Raw genomic sequence first — 23,050 nt, forward strand, 5'->3', positions numbered from 1 at the left:
TTGCCAGATGGCCCTCCCAACTTTCAGACCAATGGAACATTTTTCTATGTGTACTCATAGAAGCATTCAACCAAGACCTCTAAATCAGCAGCACCAAAAGTTGTGGAAAATGGAAAGCTAAATTTCTACCAGTGTTACTAAATGAGATAGTGATATTGATTCTTAGACTTGTATTCTGACCATGGAAGAAACAGCATCATATATTGGTCACTGATTCAAAGCATATGATGGTATTTTATAAACTTTTAGGATATGGGTTCATTTTGTAATGCTGGGGTTGAACCTAGGGATTTGCACATTCTAGGCAAGTGCTCTACCACTGAAATAGACCCCCAGCCTTTAGGATGTTTTTCTTGGGAGGAGGGTACAGGGATTGAACACAGGAGTACTTTACTATTGAGATACAGATATACCCCCAGACATTTTTATTTTATTTTTTTATTTTGAGACAGAGTCTCACTAAGTTGCTAAGTGCCTCATTAATTTGCTGAGGCTGACCTTAAGCTTGCAATTCTCCTGCCTTAGTGTCTCAAATTGTTGGGATTACAGGCCTGGGCCGCAGAGCCTGTCTTTTAGGATGTTCTTAATTGGAATAGTAATGATTCTCCATAGATCATTCCACATCTTGTCAGACCAGTTACAGCCAAGTGATGGGGAGTGAATTCCACAGATATGATTTTATTACTGTACTTCTTTTGTTGTGTTAAGTTTTTTGGTTAAATGCATTATTGTGTGAAATTAAATAATGTCACACGGAATATAGTGAATTAGGTTTTCTATAATCAATGATGGTGGTGCTGGCAGAAGCACCAAGAAAAGAGAAGGAAGACTCATTTGTAGAATGCATAACATTTTACTGTGGTCAGGACAAATTGTTACTGCATTCAATGAAAGAAAAAATCTGATGTAATAAACATACAGAAAAGTAGTTGACTGGCACCCCCAGGGAATGGTGCCTCTTAAAGGCTTAGCACTGGTCTTCTGTGGTTGGCAGTTTATGCATATTGCAATGGCAGTTCCAGATCAGCCTAAATGAGAGGCCCATGTTGTTGAACAAATGCATAACCTTCATCCCTGCCATCATATCTACTTTGTGAATTCATTCAGCAAACACCTACCAGGGAAGATGCTGTCTGGCATCATACAAACTGTCATCTTTTTCACCTCAGTATTGAGAGCCTCATATGCAGTAGATTACTTTTGATAAGCATATGTTTTTATGTTCCATGTGGAGTCTATTCACAAGCATCTTCCATTGTCTTTCTTGTCATCAATATTCTAATCTTATCCTTAACCTTGAAACCAAACAATACAAGAAGGTTCAGAGGAGAAATGATTGGGTAAATTAATCCCCTGATAGGGATTAACTGAGTGGTACCTGAAGTGGTAGCGTGTGGCTGGAGGAGGTGAGAATTGTGTGTGACTATAGGGTATATATTTTGTATTTGGAGAGTGGAGTCAGTCTCTTTCTCTCTCCCCCCCACCACCCTCTGATCATCATGTGAACTGCTTCCCTCCACCGCACTCTCCTGCCATGATGTTCAGCCTCACCTTGAGCCCAAAGGAGTGGAGCTGGCCTTCTGTGGACTAAGACCTCTGAAACTGTGAACCCTCAAATAAACTTTTCTTCCTCTACAGTTGTTCTGATTGTGTCTTTCAGTTACAGCAGCAAAAAGTTGACTCAAACTATACTATAATCAGGTTAGTGGTATTCCATCATATTCTTAGTTTCCATCCACAGCAAAGGGGAGGGGATTATAGAATGTGGATCAGGGAGGTCATCCTACCTTAATATCATCCTATTTTTAAAGACCTTTACATTCAACATTATGTCTTTATTACATCTGTTTTTTTTTTGTTTGTTTGTTTACATCTATTGTGTGCCTTCTAATTGCTTCATGGTTCTCTAGGATGTGTAACCACCATATTTTACTTTCCCACTTTCCCAGTTATGACCTCTCAGTTCTAACTCTTTGCCATTATGAATAATGCCAAAATGATCAACTTACAGTATGTTTATTTATAGATACTTGTGTATCCCCCCTACCTTTCTGATTTCTACTAATCTAATAGGTATAAAGATTTATAGCCATTATTTATTTTATTCTTTCTTCTGATGATGTTCGAGCATCCTCTCATATGCTATCAGAATATCTGGACTTTTTTGTACATTACTTATTTATATTTGTTGTTAATGTTTTGGGTTAAGATTGTTACAAGAATTTTTTTACATTCTAGATATTAGTAATTATCAGTTATAAACACTGGTGATATCTTCACCCTTTCTCTTCCTTCCTATGTTGTCCAAGGCATCCTTCATTGAACAGAAATCTCTACTCTGTAATGTAATGTAATCACATCCATCAATGTGGTAGGCCTAACAATGTGCTGTCCAAATCCCTCTTCAAAGAGCAACTCATTGCCTTAGCTACTAGGAGTGCTATTGGCAGACAGACATTAATTCTCAGCTACTATTGGATTCAGCTGGATTCTCAGTTCTACTCTATTGGTCTATATGTCTATCCTTATACCAATACCACATTGACTTGATTACTATAGCTTTGTACTACACGTTTTGAGATTGGAAAGTATGAGCCCACACTATTTTTTTTATCTTATAGGGATTGCATTGACTATATAGATCAAGTTGAGGAGTATTCTCATTTTACTAATATTAAATCTTCTAATCCATGAACCAGGATATCTTTTCATTGATTTAGATCTTCTAATGTTTTATAATTGTCAGTGAAGTAGTCTTGAATTTTTATTAAGCTTATTCCTGAATATTTTACTCTTTTTTGATGCTATTGTAAATGAAATTGTCTTTGTAATTTCATTTTTGGATTATTCATTGCTGGTATATAGAAATGCAACTGATATGTATTCGTGTTGTATAATTCTTATATCCTGCAATTTTGTAGGATATAAGATATTATTTGTTGGATTTATAGTTGTTTTTCTTTTATTTTTGGATATTCCTTAGGGTTTTTTACATATGAGAGCATGTTATCTGCAAACAGAAGTAATTTTACTTCTTTCTTTCCAACATGGATGCCTTTATTTCCTTTTCTTACCTAATTGCTTTGGGTAGTGCCTCCAGTACAATGTTGAATAGAACAATGAGAATGAATATCCTTGACACTCTCTGATCTTGGGGGAAAGATTTCAGCATTTTGCCAGTACAAATAAAGTTACTTGTGGGTTTCTTCATAGATGTCCTTTATCTGATTGAGAATTGAGAAAGCCCTTTTATTGGTTTTGGTCAGTGTTTTTTCTTACCATGAAAGGGTATTAAATATTGTCAAATGATGTTTCTATGTCTATAAACACTAATTATATAATGTTTCTCCATTTATTTTATTAATATGGTACATTGGTTTTCATATATTGAACTAACTTTGCATTCCCGGGATAAATCCCACTTGGTTATGGTATGTACTTCTTTTTTATGTTGCTAGATTTGGTTTACCAGTACTTCATTGAGGATTTTTACATCTGCATTCAAAAGAGATATTGGTGTGCAGTTTTCTTTTCTTATGATATTTTTGTCTGACTTTCATTTCAGGATAATATTGACACCATGGAATGAGTTAGGCAGTTTCCTCCTCTTTTATTTTTTGGAAGAGTTTGAGAAGGATAGGTGTTAATTGTTCTTTAAATGTTTGGTAGAATCCACTAGTGAAAATTTTCTATCGGTTATTAAAGTCAGTTTGCATAGTTTCAGTTTGAGTTTTCATTTTTTACACTCCCTCTCTACTGTGCAAAGTCAATATTGCCTGTGTGTGTGTGTGTGTGTGTGTGTGTGTATGAGATTTGTGTTTTTTGTTATGTACAAAAGCAGATTCTATACAGGATGAATATTCAGTTCTCAGTATATACTTATCAGAAAGAACTTTGGATCTATCCTGTAGCTTACCAGTAAAGTCAGTAACTTAGGTAAATTAAGTCCAGTGGGGCCATTGGTCTTATCATCCTAGGCATCTATACAATGGTATTGCATAATAGGATATAAAAATTCCAGTAGATGGAAACAGTGGCTCTATACCAAAAAATATCAATTTATTGTATAGATATGGTTACCCATGAAATCATTGTCATTCAAATACTTGGCTGATTTTACATTTGGCCTTTTAAAAACACACATATTTATTTTTATTTTGTCTTTGTACCAATTATTACTGCTTACATAAAGAATTTTCAGTGAGAATTTCCTTTTAAGTGTCAAAGTAATTCCATCAAAGCATTTAATGGTTGTCAAAGCTTGGGCAGAGAGAGAATGAGGTTTGTGTGTGTATGCATGTGTTTTAATTCCCTTTTCCATTGTAATATGTTTCTGTTCCTCTGGTTAAAATAAAAACAAATAATATTTTAAATAAAAAACATTTAATGGGTATGAATTTGCTGACATGTAAATAAATAATAGGGAAATAAACACACAGTTTTAAACTGTTCACTAGGTTTAAGAAAGAGTTAAAGAATAAATAAAAAGATTTAAAGAATAAACCTGATAAACATTTCACCCTCCCAAAAAATGAGACTCTGACTTTGTCTTGTAGAGTTCAGGAATGCTCCAGCATTATTTAGGCCAGGGGAGCAAGAAAACCTTTTCTAATTCACACTGCAGCAGGAAACAAGAACAAGTGTTCACTGCAACTGGAGGCAGGTTACAGGATACTCCAAACAGTTTCATAAGATATGATCATTCAGTAAACAATGCATTGTTAACATTGGTGACTGAGCTGTGATACTTGTCCTCTGTGGATGGTGTGCTTAACTCTTATAAACAAAGTCTAGTCTTTTCTTACTGTGTTCATCTACTTAAAGAAAATGTTAATTAATCAAGAAAACTTTTCTATTTTTTTTCATGTTATTCTCTTTCAACAAAATGCTGAGCTCATAATATATATTGAGGATGTGAAGGATAGTGACACTGTGTGAAGAGGAGGGACAGAAGTAAATATGACTGTGGTTCTCACTGCCTATGAGCTCTCAGCCTAGTGGGCAAAGATGTAAGTATTACAATGTGGTCTATGACAGCTTTCACTCATTTGCTGATTGAATTTACTCATGTTTTTTATTTAATATGCTTCCTGTGTGTCAGGTACTGCGCTAAGGCTCCAAAGCAGGAGAAGTTCACCACCTTGACTCATGTTGAAATTGCCTGGGAAGCTTAAAAACGGCATCTCAGATGATCCTCAGAGATAATCAGTTAAGTGGTTTGAGTGGGGCTTGGGCATTGGGAGCTTGAAGAGCTCCTCAGGTGATTAAAGTGTTCAGCCAAGATTGAGAACCACTGCTCTAAAGACACTAAGATACTCTTCTTTTTTCCAGGAAACTTATGATGTCATGGGAGAAATGGACAAGTAACCAGATGATTATAATTCAGTGTGAAAAGTCCTGTGATGGAAGTGAGTGTGGGGAGTGATGATCCTTCTTCCCATTTTATAGATGAAGAACCTGTCTCAAATGTTAATGGATTTGTGTCATAGTTTGGTAGGTGACAGAGCGAGGGTAGAAATTTAGGTCTGTCGGATCTGTCTAATTTAAACTAATATATTATGCCTCCCAACTGGGGGAAAAGGTCAGAACTAGGACTATTTATTTTCATTATTTTAGAAGAGAATTCACAATGTTTTTGTATCTTCTAATATTATAAACCACTCACATGAATTTCTAAATATTTGCAAGTGAACAATTATAAGATAGGAAGAAAAGTACTTTCCTGTATTTATATTCTCAAAATTTCAAATGACCTGCATACCTGTAATAAAAGGATATTCTGCAGAAACTGTTTTTTTTTAATCATGATTCTTTTGTCTCTTAAAATATCCATTTAACATAATTGGGCTATGTATATTTACTTATCATTATCATGAAATATAATAATAGTGAATATAATTCTGTAATTCAGGGTGGAGACCTCTTTGATAATGTGACCCATAATGATTAAACCTTGAAATATGTACTGCCATGTAATTTGGACATACCTCAGGCTTTCTCAAAAGTGCCTTTCCAGTTAGACTTTTTTGTTTTTCTGGAGACTTCACAACATCCTCTATTTTTTTTTATGCAGGAAACTGTAAAAATATGAATGCAAAATTTCTCTTTAAATTATTCTATTTTAGTTTGTATGGTTTTACTTTAGGAAAACTTTTGCCTGTGGAAAAACAATTCAGTTCATTATAACAAAGGTATATGAAGGCAAAAAGCAAAATAGCTTTTCTACATTTTGTACTGATGTTCCGTGCATCCGTGAGGTTGTGCATGGCATGACAAATTGAAAAATAAAGAAGCAGAATCTCTGCGATGTCCGTCTGGAGGTTTCCGAAGTGAGGGTTTTTAGCCAAACTCTAGAAGAAACTCCCAACCCTTGCCAACACCAGGCTGGAATTAAAGCTACAGCGGACCAAAAATGGAGGAAGTAAAGCAGAATTTCACTATTTTAACTAGACTGCAGCAGCAATCCAGTGATAACAAGGGAGTCTATGCAGAGATTCAACTTTGGAAAGTGAATTTTATAAAGAAGAAATAGTCCTCAGTGAAGTACATACTTTATGGGAGAATAAACATTTAAGAGTGTCATTGAGGCATTCAGTAGTTATGTTATAATACTTTTGATTCGGAAATTTCAGAATGTCTGAAACTTAAAAAATATCACAATGATTCAAATTACACATATCTGTAGGGGTTCTTTTAAATGTCTTATAACAGTTTTATTTTTATTTGTGAGATTCTGTTGAGGTTCCATTGAACTGATTGTAAAGTTCCTACAAAGTTCAAGGCAAATTTTCTCCCTTAGATCTCATTTTATAATAATAAGCAATAGTTCTGTTTTTGGTCATTATGTATAATAAAACTTTAGTTATTTCAATCCCATGGGTTTATATATGTAAACCAGTTTCTTTCTGGGCCTCACCAAGGAAGCAGGTGTCTTTCTTTTTCTGGGGTCTCAAAGAGACAGGGCCCTATGTGAAATTTAACATGGGTAACTCAACATGAGATGCCCCACTCTGGGGATTTAATTTTGAGGAAGCAGTTCACGGAGGCTGAAAAGGGCTATTCTATGATAGAAGTTTATATGTGTAATATGGAGCTTATCTTATATGCAATTGTGTGTACAACTGGACTGTTGTAATTTTAATTATACACATTTATTGTGTACAGTGTGATAATTTGATACTTGAATACAGCATGTAATGATAAAATAAAGGCAGTTAAAATTTCCATCTCTTTAAAATGTTATACAGTAATACTCTGTATGGCTGTCTATATCAAGTAGGATTCAAATAATGACTTCCTATTCCAAACCCAATGTGTAAACAGTAAGAAAGTCCTTTTATCCCATATATCAAGAAATCTTGAGAGAGGGTAAATGAAATATTAATTCATGAGCTCATTGATTAATTAAGAACCCAGTTTTTTTGCCATCATTTTTTATCAGTTATTTCTAGATCTGTCCCTGTATAGATTCCCTCAGGGTTACAAAAATGCCTGATAGGTTCCCAGGTGTAACATGCAGATAGCAAAATGTCCAATAGTAGAAAAATCTTTCATCGCATCCGTCTCTTTATTGAAAGATTAACTTTTCTGAAAGTTCCCAGCAGACCATGCCCATAGATTGGAGCTGAGTGATAAACAGTTGCTAGGAAAGGAGGCAACATTATCCTAATTGTATTCTTAATCAGGATTTGCCTTGAGTCACATGGGCAGAATGGACACCCGTATTTAATTGGGGCCACACCTGGTAAGGAGAAAGGGTAAAATCATTGCTAGTTAGACAAAAACAAGGGATTCTCCGTGAAGAATAAAGAAAGTGATAGAGAAGAGTCAGAGAAAATAGTTCATGGAAAACAAGCTCAGAGATGATTCTCTATAGGAACAGATGGGACTTACAGCTATAGGAAGCAGGTGGCAATAGAGTAGAAGGACTTTATTTTGAGCCACTCTAAATGGCCTCTATGCACACAAGGTCAGGAATGTGGGCAAAACAAAAAGGGGTTTGGAAGCTTTCTGTGCTGATCATTGTATTAATGCCAATTTATTTTTTTGTTTTATCTTTTTGAAAATAAATTAAGATAATTTTACAATAAAAGCTTACAAGAAGAGGGTGCAGTGTTTAAGTGGTTGGTTCAGGTATGCACAGTAAATCTTGTCATTTCTTCTACCCCTGCAGCCTGAGAACAGAAATGTGAATGGTTTAGAGTGAATATGTGATTTTTTTTCTCCATCATCCATCCATCCAAAGATACTTTTTTTTCTTCAGTAAAGGTGTTATGGTTTAGATGTGAGATATCCCCCAAAAGCTCACATGTGAGACAATGTAAGAATGATTGGATTGTGACAATCTCAACCAAATCAGTGAATTAGTCACCTGATAGGGATTAACTGAGTGGTAATTGAAGGTGGGTAGGGTGTGGCTGGAGGAGGTGGGAATTAGGGGCATGGCTTTGGGGTATATATTTTGTATCTGGCAAGTGATGTCTCTTTCTCTCTCTGCTGCCAGATCATCATGTGAGCCACTTCCCTCCACTACACTCTTTTGTTGTGATGTTCTGTCTCACCTCGAGTCCCCCAGGAATGAATCCTGCTGTCCATGGACTGAGACTTGTGCAACTGTGAGCCCCCAATAAACTCTTCCTCCTCTACAATTATTCTGATTAGATCTTGTAGTCACAGTGGCAAAAAACCTGACTAAAATAAAAGGGAATTGAACTCAGGGCATTCTACCACTAAGCTGCATCCCCAATACTGTTTAGTTTTTATTTTGAGGCAGGGTCTTACTAAGTTACTGAGACTGGCCTTGAACTTGCAACCCTCCTGCCTCAGTCTCTCAAATAGCTAGGATTATCAGCGAGCATGACTGCACCTGGCTTACAGATATGAAAACCCATGTTCAAGGCTTCATTACAAGCTCTGGATTTTATCCTGAGTGAATGAGGCATTCTTGGAGGGTTTAACAGCATAAGGCATAATAGGATTTTCATTTAACAGTTATTACTTTGGCTGCTTTCTTAAGAAGTAAACTAGAGGGGAAACAAAGGAAAGAGGCAAATAGGCCAGTTACAAAATACTGTAATCAGTTTGAGCAAGGCCTGACAGTCACTTGGATTAGAATAGTAATAGGAAATGGATTCTGTATATATTTTGAAGATAGAGCCAACAGGGATTGCTGTTGGATCATTTATAAACTGAGAGTGTTAAGAGGGAAGATAAAAGTAATTCAAAGTTTTTGGCTTGAGTTTTGGGAAGAATGGAATAGCTCTTTATTGAGAAGCAGAAAATTATAGGGGGAGATAGTATAAGCGATAAAATAGAAAGTGGCATTTGTTCACATTAAATGTGAAATGGTTATACCTAGCTAGGAATTCAGGGAACCAGTGTGGACTGAAGATAAAAACTTGGAAGTTGTCAGGGCTTATGTGACATCTAAATCCATGGGCCTGGTGAGGTCATGTAGAGAGATGAATGCTTACAGATGGAGACATCATAGAGCTGAGCTCTGAGCAGTTAGAGGCTGGAGGAGAGGAGGGACCAACAAAAGTCACCAAGAAGGAGTAATAATGAGATTAGAAGAGAAAGGAGACAATGGGTACCCTGGATGCCAAATTCAGAAAGTGAGTCAAGAAAGTGAATTCTTCTAGGACTGATGCTATCATGATGAGAGCAGAGTAAGTCCCTTGCCTTGGGTGTTAAACTTAAAGGGGGCACAAAGACAGTCAGTCATCAAGATGATTAATATCTGCATGCAATAATAAAAATGAATATAGTGGGAACTTCTTTAGGATCCTGGCCTGCCCCCTTCCCTGCACTGCAGCTCCCCATCTACCAACACATTCCGGAAGGTGGTGCAGCCATATTGGATTACCTTCGAAGTGGAAGCTGCCATCTTTAGGTGGGGCAGCTCCCATCCTGAGAAACCTGCTGAAGACTAGAAGCTCATTGTCAGGTACCTCTCATGCATAAGGCTTCTGAACACTGGGAGGATTGAATAGTGTATGACTGTTATACTGTAGATTTATTTTCTTTTTAAATTTAAAAATTTTTAATTTTATTTTTCTTACTCTTTCTGTTTTCCTTTTATTTACCTGTTTCCTCAGAGTCTCTTTCTCCCTTTTGTCATGCTAATGACAAACTTCTTTTGATTCCAATTTCACTCTTCCTATGATCTAGTACCTCTATAAACTCTCTTCTTATCCCATTAACAGTTACATCCTACGCCCCTTCCCATCCTTTTTATATACCATTAGAACTCATAGACCTCATTCTAAACCTATTGGTTATTCTGTAGATAATAATCGAACTCATCCTCTCTGTTTATTATGACAATACTATTAACATCTTCACAGGGGCTAATTGGTTTGTGCTGAGTATTGGGTGCTGCTAATATTGATCTTCCCCTTAAAAGTGAATTATTGGAAACCTGCAGGGTCATTGTAAGCCTTGAGGGGGGAACTGCAATACCTCAGATCCACACTGCTAGAAGGGAAGATACACAAACAATATGAAAAAACAAGGGAAGAAAGTGTCCCAAACAAACCAAGATGCTATATTAATAGAATTCAATAACAGCATAGTAGAAGAAATGTCAGAAAAGGAGTTCATTAAAATGATCCACAAAGCAAAGGATAAGAGAGCAGGCAATGAATGATCACTCCAATAAACAGTTAAAAGAGCAAATGCATGGAAGCAAAAGATCATTTCAATAAAGAGATAGAGATTCTGAAAAAATAATCCAAACAAACAGAAATCCTTGAAATGAAGGAAACATTAAACCAAATAGAAAACTCAATGGAAAGATCACTTGGAAGACAGAACCTCAGACAATGAAGACAAAATACTTAATCTTGAAAATAAAGTTGACTGAACAGAGAAGATGGCAAGAAATCATGAACAAAACCTCAAAGAAATATGGGATATCATGAAAAGACCAAATTTAAGAATTATTGGGATTAAGGAAAGTATAGAGATACAAACAAAAGGAATAAACAATCTGTTCAATGAATAATATCAGAAAATTTCCCAAACATGAAGAATGAAATGGACAATCAAATACAAGAGACTTACAGAACACCAAATGTACAAAATTACAACAGTTCCACACCAAGGTACATATAATGAAAATGCCTAATATACAAAGTAAAGATAGCATTTTAAGGACTGTAAGAGTAGAGCATCAGATTACATATAGGGGGAAACCAATTCAGATATCAGCAGATTTCTCAGCCCAGACTCTAAAAACTTGGAGGGTTTGGAACAATATGTTTTAAGCTCTCAAAGAACATGAATGCCAAACAAGAATCTTATACCCAGTAAAACTAACCTTCAGGTTTGGTGACAAAATAAAATCTTTCCATGATAAACAAAAGTTAAAAGAATTTACAAATAGAAATCCTGCACTAAAGAACATTCTCAGCAAAATATTCCCTGAGGAGGAAATGAAAACAACAATGTAAGTCAGCAAAGGGAGGAACTACCGTAAAGGAAAAGCCTATCAAAGGAGAAATCAAGGGAAGTTAAAAACAGAAAATAAGCCAAAATGACCAGGAATACAAATCATATCTCAATGATAACCCTGAATATTAATGGCCTAAACTCATTAATCAAAAGACATAGACTGGAAGATTGGATTTTAAAAAAAGACCCAACAATATGCTGTCTTCAAGAGATTCATCTCATAGAAAAAGATATCCACAGACTAAAGGTGAAAGGAGGGGAAAAAACATGCAACACACGTGGACACAGTAAAAACGTAGGGGTTTCCATCCTCAAACCAAATAAAATGGACTTCAAGCCAAAGTTAGTCAGAAGGGATAATGGACATTTCGTACTGCTAAGGGAACCCTAAATCAGCAAGACATAATGATCATAAATATCTATACCCCAAACAATGGAACATCCATGTACATCAAATAAATCCTTCTCAATTCCAGGAACCAAACAGAACACAACATAATACTGGGTGACTTTAACACACTGCTCTTACCACTGAATAGATCTTCCAAACAAAAACTGAACAAAGAAACCATAGAACTAAATAATCAATAATTTAGACTTAACAGACATATATAGAACATTCCATCCATCAACAAGCAAATACACTTTCTTGTCAGCAGCACATGGACCCTTCTCTAAAATAGACCATATGTTATGCTACAAAGCAGCCCTTAGTAAATACAAAAAAAAAAAAAATACTATCTTGTATTCTATCAGATCATAATGGAATGAAACTAGAAATCAATGATAAAATAAAAAAACAGAAACTACTCCAACACCTGGAGACTAAATAATATGCTACTGAATGATGCATGGATAACAGAAGACATTGGGCAGGAGATAAAAAAAATTCTTAGAGGTAGATGAGAATGACAATACAACATATTAAATCTCCAGGACACTATGAAAGCAGTACTAAGAGGAAAATTCATCGCATGGAGTGCATTCAATAAAATAATAAAAATTCAACAATTAAATGACATAACATTACATCTCAAAGTCCTAGAGAAAGAAGAACATGTCAACATCAAAAGTAGTATAAGACAGGAAATAAATGAAAGCTGAGCAGAAATCAGTGAAATTGAAACAGAAGAAACTATTCACAAAATTGACAAAAGTTGGTTCTTTGAGAAAGTAAACAAAATTGATAAACCCTTAACCATGCTAACAAAGAGGAGAAAGAAAACTCAAATTACTAAAATTCGTGATGAAAAAAGGAAGTATCATGACAGATATCATTGAAATACAAAAAATAATTAGAAGCTATTTTGAAAATCTATACTCCAACAAAATAGAAAATCTCAAAGACATTGGCAAATTTCTAGAGACATATGATCCTCTCAAACTGAATCAGGAGGACATAACACAATTTAAACAGATCAATTTCAAGCAATGAAATAGAAGAAGCCACGAAAAGCCTACTCACCAAGAAAAGCCTGGGACCAGATGAATTCTCAGCCGAGTTCTACAAGACCTCCAAAGAAGAACTAATACCAATACTCTGCAAAGTATTCCATGAAATAGAAAAGGAGGGAACCCTTACAAACTCATTCTATGAAGCTAGTATCACCCTGATACCAAAACCAAAGACACATCAAGGAAAGAAAACGTTAGACCAATATCCCTGATGAACATAGATGCAAAAATTCTTAACAAAATTCTGGCAAATCACATACAAAAATATATTAAAAAGATAATACACCATGATCAAATGGGGTTCATCCCAGGAATGCAAGGTTGTTTCAATATCCAGAAATCAATAAATGTAATTCATCACATCAATAGACTTAAAGTTAAGAATCATATGATTATTTCAATAGATGCAGAAAGTGTTTGATAAGATACAGCACCTCTTCATGCTCAAAACACTAGAAAAAATAGGGATAGTAGGAACATACATCAACATTGTAAAGGCTATCTATGCTAAGCCCATGACCAACATCATCCTAAATGGAGAAAAACTGAAAGCATTCCCTATAAAAACTGTAAGAAGATAGAGATGCCCTCTTTCACCACTTCTATTCAATATTGTCCTTGAAACACTAGCCAGAGCAATTAGACCAAAGAAATTAAAGGGATACAAATAGGAAAAGAAGAAATCAAGCTATCACTATTTGCTGTTGACATGAATCTATATTTAAAGGATCCAAAAAACTCCACTAGAAAACTTCTAGAACTAATAAATGCATTTAGTAAAGTAGCAGGATATAAAATCAACATGAATAAATCTAATGCATTTCTATTAATAAGTGATGCATTTCTATTAATAATTCTCTGAAAGAGAATTGAGGAAAACTACTCCATTCACAATAGCCTCAAAAATATATCTAAATACTTGTGAATCAATCTAACAAAAGAGGTGAAAGACCTCTACAATGAGAACTACAGAACACTAAAAAATGAAATTAAAGAAAACCTCAGAAGATGGAAAAGATGAGAAGGTTTCCCATGTTCTTGTATAGGCAGAATTAATATTGTCAAAATGGTCATACTACCAAAGGTGCTAAACAGATTCAATGCAATTCCAATTAAAATCCAAATAATGTTCCTCATAGAAATAGAGAAAGCAATTATGAAATTCATCTGGAAGAATAGGAGACCCAGAATAGCCAAAGCAATCCTGAGCAGAAGAGTGATGCAGGAGGTATCACAATACCAGACCTTAAACTGTACTATAGAGCAAGAGTGACAAAAACAGCATGGTATTGGCACCAAAACAGACAGGTAGACCAATAGTACACAATAGAAGGCACAGAGACGAACCCTCATAAATACAGTTATCTCATATAGACAAAGGTGCCAAAAACATACAATGGAGAAAAGATAACCTCTTCAACAAATGGTAATGGGAAAACTGGAAATCCATATGTAACAAAATGAAATTAAACCTGCACAAAACTCAATTCAAAATGGATCTAGGACCTAGGAATTAGACCAGAAACCCTGCACCAAATAGAAGAAAAAGTAGACTTGAATCTTCATTATGTTGGTTTAGGAGGAGACTTCCTTAACAAGACTCCCAGAGTGTAAGAAATGAAAGCAAGAATCAATAAATGGGATGGATTCAAACTAAAAAGCTTTTTCTCAGCAAAGGAAACAATCAATAATGTGAAGAGAGAACCTACAGAGTGGGAGAATATCTTTGCCACATGTAGTTCGGATAGAGCACTAATTTCTAAAATTTATAAAGAACTTAAAAACCTTTACACCAAAAATACAAAAAACCCAATCAATAAATGGGTTACGGAACTGGGCCGATACTTCGCAGAAGAAGATATGCAGGTGATCAACAAATATATAAAAGAGTGTTCAACATCTCTAGTAATTAGAGAAATGCAAATCAAAACCACCCTAAGATTTCATCTCACCCCAATTAGAATGTATTCTTATTACCAAGAATACAAGCAATAATAGGTGTTGGCGAGGATGTGGGGAAAAAAGGTCCATCCATACATTGCTGGTGGGGTTGCAAATTGGAGAAGCCACTCTGGAAAGCAGTATGAAGATTCCTCAGAAAACTTGGAATGGACCCACCATTTGACCCAGTTATCTCACTCCTTGGTTTATACCTAAAGGACTTAAAATCAGCATACTTCAGTTATGCAGCCACCTCAATGTTTATAGCAGATCAATTCACAATAGATAGATTGTGGAACCAACCTAGATGCCGTTCAATAGATGAATGGATAAAGAAACTGTGATACACACACACACACACACACACACACACACACACACACAATGGAATATTATTCAGTCATAAAGAAGAATAAAATTATGGCATTTGCAGGTAAATGGAGGAAGTTGGAGAATATCATGCTAAGTGAAATAATCCAATTCCCAAAAAACAAAGGTGTAATGGTCTCTCTGGTAAGTGGATGATGATACATAATAGCTGGGGAAGGTAAGAGAAGAATGGAGGAACTTTGAATTGTGTAGAGAGAAATGAAGGGGAAGGAAAGATAGTGGAATGAGACAGACATCGTTATGCTATGTACACGTGTGATTTGACAAATTGTGTGAATCTACATTGTGTATAGCCATAGAAATGAAGAGTTGTACCCAATTTGTGTACAATGAATCAAAATGTGGTCTGCAAAAATAAAAATAAATAAATAAATAAATATGTACAGATAAAAAATTAATTCAAAAAATCCCTAATGTTATAGTTTAAATATGAAGTGTCCCTCAAAGACTCATGTGTTGGAGGTATAGTCCCTAAGGCAGCCATGTTCAGATTTGGGGAATGATAGGATAACGAGGGCTCTGACCTCTTCAATGGATTAATCTATTGCAAGTCACAGCTGAATGGATTATTGGAAAGAGGTGGAAACTACAGGAGGTGGAAGCTAGTTGAAGGTGTTGGGTCCTTGCGGGTGTGCCTTGGGGCCATATGCTGTTCCTTGCCCCTTCCTCTCTCTCTGTTTTCCTGCTGCCATGAGATGAGCAACTTTGCTTCACCAGTTCCTTTCCACCACGATGTTCTGCCTCACCACAGGCCCAGAAAAAAATGGAGTCAGCTGACAATGGACTGAAACCTCTGAAAATGTGAGCCAAAACAAATCTTTGCTGCTTTAAGTCTGTTGTCTCTAGTATTTTGTCACAGAATTGAAAAGCTGACTGATACACCTGGTAAAGCATCATAATTAAGGCAGGAACTGACAGTATACTCACAGGACTCACCTTGCTTCTCTTGCCCTACCTAGTCTTGACCTGGCCAGTCTTTTCTTTATTTAAAATTTTGATATGTTATCATGATATTTTTGCAATTATTTTCACTTAAAATACTGCATTAAAACACTTCACTTAAAATACTGCATAAAAACACTAGTTTTTGGCACCCCTTTAAAATACACACCTGAGGTGAATGCCTCCCTTATTCTACCTACTCTTGGGGTTAAAGACTGAGGATTGGTTGCTTCAGCAACACAGAGTCAGGGGTGACCCTAAAGAGTGCTGGCTTAGTGGGATTTCAAGGATGAAATTTAGCAAGAGTGGATTCAAGAGGGAAAGGATGGAAAAGAATTGGAAACAGTGAACTTATATTGTTAGTTTTAGGAGTTTTACTATTAAAGAGAAGCAGATAAATGGACACAACTTTAGGGCATGTGGGATCAAGTATGAATTTTATTTCATAGTGAGAATTCTACAACGTATCTGTCTGCAAGGAAAATGATAGAAACTTGTGTACATGGGGAGGGTAAAGGGTACATGTGACTAAATGGGAACAAACCTGGGCACCTGTGTACCCTGGGCACCTGTGTAAGCTTGGAGTGAGGACAGGGATGTGTTTTCAGTTTTACTAGAAGCAAATTATGTCAGCTCACAAAGGGACAACTATGATAAAATATTAATTCTTTAAAGAGGAAAAGAAGTTTAAGAAGAAAAAAACAATAACCCTAATGTACGGTGGTTATGATTATGGTCCCAATCAGTCTGTGAGCTTTCTGGCAGCTAAGGCAAAAGGGAGATGATGCAAATTACCCACTGGTTATGTGGAAAAGAAGATACAATAGACACTTAGTGGAGATGGTGTTCCCTAAACTAACACTAGTAACTGTTACATTTGTAACATGAATTACTGAATGGACAAACATCCTTAATAACTATTTCATACATACAAAAGTGTGTTCAATGTGGATCATTCTTATAATGTCTTTTGTTTAGAACTTGGACCTACAAAAAGCGGGCCAATGAACATTCCTTTTTTTTTTTTTTTTTTTTTTTTTGCGGTGTTGGGGATTGAACCCAGGGCACTCTACCAAAACATTCTTAAATTTAATTGTCAATTGTACTTTTGAGTGCAGCACAGTGTCCAAAGCATCAAGGTGACTCCATCAAGCCTGGAGTACATCAGTTATGCTCCACTGTGGATTAAGGACAGAGGACATCTCTTTGAAATGTGTGTGGTGGCATCAACACATTTATTAAGAAAGTTAAGGAGACTGCTTTGTGGTCTAGCCCTAATGGGAGGCACAGTGGGTCACAGGCAGAACTGTAGGCGAAGCAAGGGTTTTCCTAAAAAGAAAGTTTGACAGTTTGGTTTAGACTACTCCGGGATCATGACAGAAATGATTTTAGATTTAATATTTTTCATAGAGTTGTTACCAGACATTCCTAGCTGTATAACAATGTTAGGTTACTGCAGTGTACATTTACCAGTGTGACATCCTGATGGGCCTTCCAGGGATACAGAACACCCTCCTTAGATGATAGAATGAATTGGACTTATATAAGGAATTATTTGTTGTTAATCTCTTAAACATTGGAGGATATCAGCTTGGAATTATAATGTTAATTTAAAAAACTTTTAGTTTTTTTTTCCTTGAAAGTAATTGCTACTAGAATCCTTTGACATATAAGAGCTTCAATTGAATAGACATCTATAACATGTGCATTGGCTGGATTTACTTATCTCTAACATCACACGTTGAATTTTGAAAAATTTAATTGGTACATCTTAATTTAATTTATATAACACAAAACATTTAATTTGACTATATTTTAATCATGGCATTTGCTTATTTAACAGGCCTACTTTTCCTTTTTTTCCATTTTTTTTTCCTTCCCCTTTTCTGCCATCAACACAGAAATCCTGCTATAAGAATGGGTTGAGGAAGGGTAGTCAAAGTGACTTGGTGCCAGCCTGCTCAGGAGGGTCTAGACATAACAGAGAAGGTGGAAAAGAGGATCAGAGACTTGGTGCCATGCTAGATGACAAGAGGAGAGAAAGAGAACCCATAAACCCCAAGATATGTCTTCGGGTTAGATAGTTACAGATACTAAAGTTCCACTTGGTGTGGGTCAGACACTGTTATCCTGGAATTCAAAGTGCCAGAACTTTGTTTTGAAACCACCAAGAAGTTCATCTTGACGGGAAAACTATTCAAACCTCTTGTCTCTTAGACATGATGATTCATCTCCAAGTCATTTTATACTTTTGAAATTTGTCAGTAATATAATGGAAGCAAAGTTTTTTTCCTGAAAAGAAGACATAAGCTGTTTGTTTCTTGCAAAGGAAGTGAAGAATGAGGAAACCATCTGGCATTTGCTCAAAATATCTAGATAATTGAGGCCAAAGTATCTTTCAGCTTAATTTTATATCAATGGATATCCTTCATGCCTCTTTCCACATTTGTTGTGTAGACAGTATCTTAAGTAAAGAAGCTGAAATTTATCAAGAAGGATTTAAAAATACAATAGTTATTAATACTGTTGGGTTGTGCTCTCTATTATTCCTAGAAATTTTGTTATTCTTGAATTTAATACATGTGTGCATGTATATATATATTAATTGAAGAATCTTTATAGACTAAAACTCCTACCTTTATTGAAAATTTCATAGCATTGATAAGATATTTTCCACAGGTGATGTGATCTCTGTTATCTCTCAAAATTTGCATTTCAAAGCTGATTGATGGACTATGTGAGATGAAGTTGATGTCCTTTTCCTACAACAGAGATATAGGATGAATCTTTGCTGAAAAAGTATTATTTACTGTGAAGATTATTTCATAAATTTAGTCTTGTATTTCTAATTCAAAAACATATGTTTTATACTACCCCTTAAAGCTCTGTTATTAAAGCTCACATTTCTTGGGAAAATATAGCCATGATTAAAAGGCATTTAATAGCTGGGTATTTTTTTTCCCTTCTTGACAAGTGCATAAAGTATTGTTTTATTATTCATTAAAAATATAATTATTTTACCTTCTCATCAAATCAACAGATGCATACAACCTTTCATTACTAGTGTTTAATCTGGGTGTAGGTCACTCTTTGTTTTGCTGGAGATAAATTAAAAAGGTTTGGGAAACATTGTAACCTCCCAGTTAAAGAAAAAATGTTTATTTCATTGGAAAATTTGTGTTAAAATCTGATCAAACTCTCTCTCTCCTGGTCTTCTTTGAGTTTACATTCAACTCAATTTTCAATAGAAAGATAAAGAATCCACTTGGACAACTACAGTTAATTAACCAAATAGGAGGTGAGCAGTGTCTTTCCTTAGTTGAAGAATCAACATGATTTCCAATTTTTATTTCTCTCTTTTTCCCTTGGCCACTCTTTAACAAGTCATCAATTGAAATAGCTCTGAGTAGTCATTTTTGATAGAATTTGCCTAATTTTTTTCTATGTCTTAAAAAACCTGATTTGGAAGGACCAGGTTTAATTTTCCACCCCAAACAAGTACTAAGCTATTAAAAACATGAGATTACAATTTTCACGACTTTGGCATCAGTCAGTGAAAGAACCATGATTTCTGAGCGATGAGAATGTAAAGAAGTAAGTCCTACAATAGTCTCAGCTTAGTTCTTGGAGGTTTCCGGCCACAGCACAGGGCAGGGAGAAACCCAAGTGGATTTTGGCAGTTTATCTGAATTCTATACTCAATGAAAATGTATTTTAAAAGCAATGGGGAAATAGGACATTTTTAGACATGTAAAACCTGGAAGAATTCATCACTATCAGAATTATACCTTAAGAAATGTTTATGGACATCTTTCAGGCATAAGAAAAATGATAACAGATGGAAATCTAGATATGTAGAACAAAATGAAGGACACTGAGTATGTCAATAAATACGACATTTAAATCTCTATAAGATAAAATTAACCATTTAAGGCAGAAATAATAATGTGTATGGTGGTTTATGATATAAGGAGAAGTAAGAGCTATGAGGAAAGTCAAAAAAGTTCAGGGGAGAGATAAATAAAAACACACTATCATAAAGTTTTATGCTATATGTGAAGTTGTATATTGTCATTCAAGGGTAGACTGTAATAAGTTATAGTACAAACCCTAAAGCCATAACTGAAAGAACAGAGCAAAAAACCTTATCTAATAAGACAATGAAAAAGAAGACAAAAATCTTGAAAAATACCCAAACTTAAGGAAGTCGGAAATAGAGGAAAAACAGAACAAAGAGCAACTGATGGGATAAATAGAAAACACGTAACAAGGGGTAGACTTAAAGCAACTATTACTAAACACACTAAGTATTAATGATCTTGATATCTAAAAGGCAGTGATTGTCAAATTAGATAAGAAAATATCAACAACAACAACAAAAACAACAACAAAGCCAATTATACATTGTGTATAAGAAACATGCTATAAGTATAAAGACAGGAATAAGTTATAAGTAAAAGGATAGGAACTAAAGCCATGCTAATCAAACAAAAGCTGTAGTAGCTATATAATATCAGGAAAACACCACCAAAAGAGACACATTACCTTCAAGACAGAGTATTAAGTTTTCATTCCTTTTTGTAAGTATAAAATAAAAATATTGCAAAGGTTAAACTGGTCTGATATCTTTCAGTCATGTGAGTCTTTAATAAGTTTTAAAAACTGGACATACACTGAGAGGTGGGATAGCTGGGTCAAATGGTGGTTCCATTCCAAGTTTTCTGAGGAATCTCCATACCACTTTCCATAGTGGTTGCACCAGTTTGCAGTCCCACCAGCAATGTATGAATGTACCTTTTCCTCCATATCCTTGCCAACATTTATTGTTGCTTGTATTCTTGATAATTGCCATTCTAACTGGAGTGAGATGAAATCTTAGAGAAGTTTTGATTTGCATTTCTCTAATTGCTAGAGATGATGAACATTTTTTTCATATATTTGTTGATCAATTGTATTTCTTCTTCTGTGAAGTGTCTGTTCAGTTCCTTAGCCCATTTATTGATTGGGTTATTTGTCTTTTTTTGGTGTTTTTTGAGTTCTTTATGTATCCTGGAGATTAATGCTCTATCTGAGGTGCATGTAAATCAGCATACTACAGTAATGTAACTACATCAATATTTATAGCAACTCAACTCACAATAGCTGAACTATGGAACCAACTTAGGTATCCTTGGATGAATGGATAAAGAAAATGTGGTATATATACACAATGGAATATTACTTACCTTTAAAGAAGAATGAAATTATGGCATTTGCCAGTAAATAGATGGAGCTAGAGAAAATCATGCTAAGCAAAATAAGCCAATCCTGAAACACCAAACGCCGAATGTTTTCTCTGATATACAGATGCTAATTCACAATCAAGGGCAGGGGCTAGGGAAGAATAGAGTTATTTTGGATTAGGCAGAGGGGAGTGAAGGGAGGGGAGTGTGGGGGTAGGGAAAAATAGTAGAATGAATCTGACATCATTACCCTATGTACATATATGAGTACATGACCAGTGTGATTCTACATCATGTACCAACAGAAAAATGAGAAATTATAATCACTTACCTATGATGTGTCAAAATGCATTCTATAGTCATGTATAACTAATTAGAACAAATATAAAAATTTTAAAAACCCTTGAGACACACCATGTTCCTCCTGCCTATATTTCTTTAAAAAGGTTCTTTTTTCAAGGTTGAATGAGAGGTAGGGAATTTGCATTAGACAAACACTAAGAAACACAGAATGAATTTCTGACTGTATGGCTGATGTAAGAAGGGACAGTTTTCTTCCCTTTCTCATGAAGACCTCTCCCTCTTTGTAGTTGTCCTACAGATGCCCTGAGCTTCCCCCCAAATATGTGCGGGTGTCCTCATCTCACTCTATGGACTCATCTCACTCAACCTTTTCAGTTGCTTGAGGTAAGAGCCTTCATATCAACCTTGATTCTCTATTTCATACCCTACATCTCATGGATCCTTCTCGTTCTACCTTCAAAATATACCCAGAATCTGATACCTCATCACCTTTATTACTGCTACCTGGTTTGAGCTCCCTTCCTCTCTCCATCCACTGCAATAGTCTTTTATATGGATCCCTTCTTCCACTCTAGTCCCTCACACTACTCCCCACCTCCAAGTGGTCCCCATAATCCTTGGATTCCCTCTTCTCTGTAAAATCTGAAATCTTTATAATGGTTCATGAAGCCCAGGAAAATTTGATCTGCCATTATTTCTCTGCCATTCTCTTCTGCTCCTCCCTTTGCTCACTCTGCTCCCACCAGGGCCCACTTTTTGATCCTTCAGCAGACTATGCATGCTCCCTTTTCAGGGCTTTAAACTGACTATTAACTCTCCCTGGGACATTTCCCCTGATGTATCTCCATGATTGTTTCTATCGCCTTATTCAGATCTTTATCAGATGCTAACCTCTTAATGAGGTCTACCCTAACTGCCCTATTTGAAATCATAACCATTCTTGTCTCAAATATCCTCCCTACTCCCTAAATGCTCTATTTTATCCCATAGCATTTATTCCTCCTAACCTACTATCTTATTATTTATTTATTTTTATTTTTAGTCTTTCTATATAAGTGTAGAAGTTCTGTGTGGACTGGATTTTTGTCAACCTTGTTCCTAAAGGCCTAGAATAGTATCTAATGTAAAGTAAGAACTCAGTAGTTATTAATGATTGGATGGCCATACTTAGGAAAGAGTGAAAGGCCTTGCCAGAAAGAAATCAGCATATTTCATCTTTTCCACCAAAATGTCTACTATACATCTCACCTTATATTACTGGTTGTCAAATATCAAAAGATGACACTTTTGACAGTGAAGAGGATGATCAAAGATTTTGGCCATGTCTGAAATTGTTTTATTTT

The 23,050-nt window shown here is 35.5% G+C and overlaps 1 long non-coding RNA gene across 2 annotated transcripts; it reads left to right on the forward strand.

Moving 5' to 3' along the window:
* The first annotated feature begins 2,944 nt into the window (after positions 1-2,944).
* On the forward strand, positions 2,945-22,095 carry LOC124988929 (uncharacterized). Of its 2 annotated transcripts, XR_007109521.1 has the most exons (4): positions 2,945-5,009; positions 5,102-5,208; positions 5,332-5,408; positions 21,995-22,095. It is a non-coding gene; the product is annotated as an uncharacterized LOC124988929 (long non-coding RNA). The 2 variants fall into 2 exon arrangements; XR_007109520.1 differs by lacking the exon at positions 21,995-22,095 and having other exon boundaries at positions 5,332-6,125.
* Positions 22,096-23,050: the final 955 nt, after the last annotated feature.

Source organism: Sciurus carolinensis, chromosome 7 (genome assembly GCF_902686445.1).
Source record: "Sciurus carolinensis chromosome 7, mSciCar1.2, whole genome shotgun sequence".
Lineage (NCBI taxonomy): Eukaryota > Metazoa > Chordata > Mammalia > Rodentia > Sciuridae > Sciurus > Sciurus carolinensis.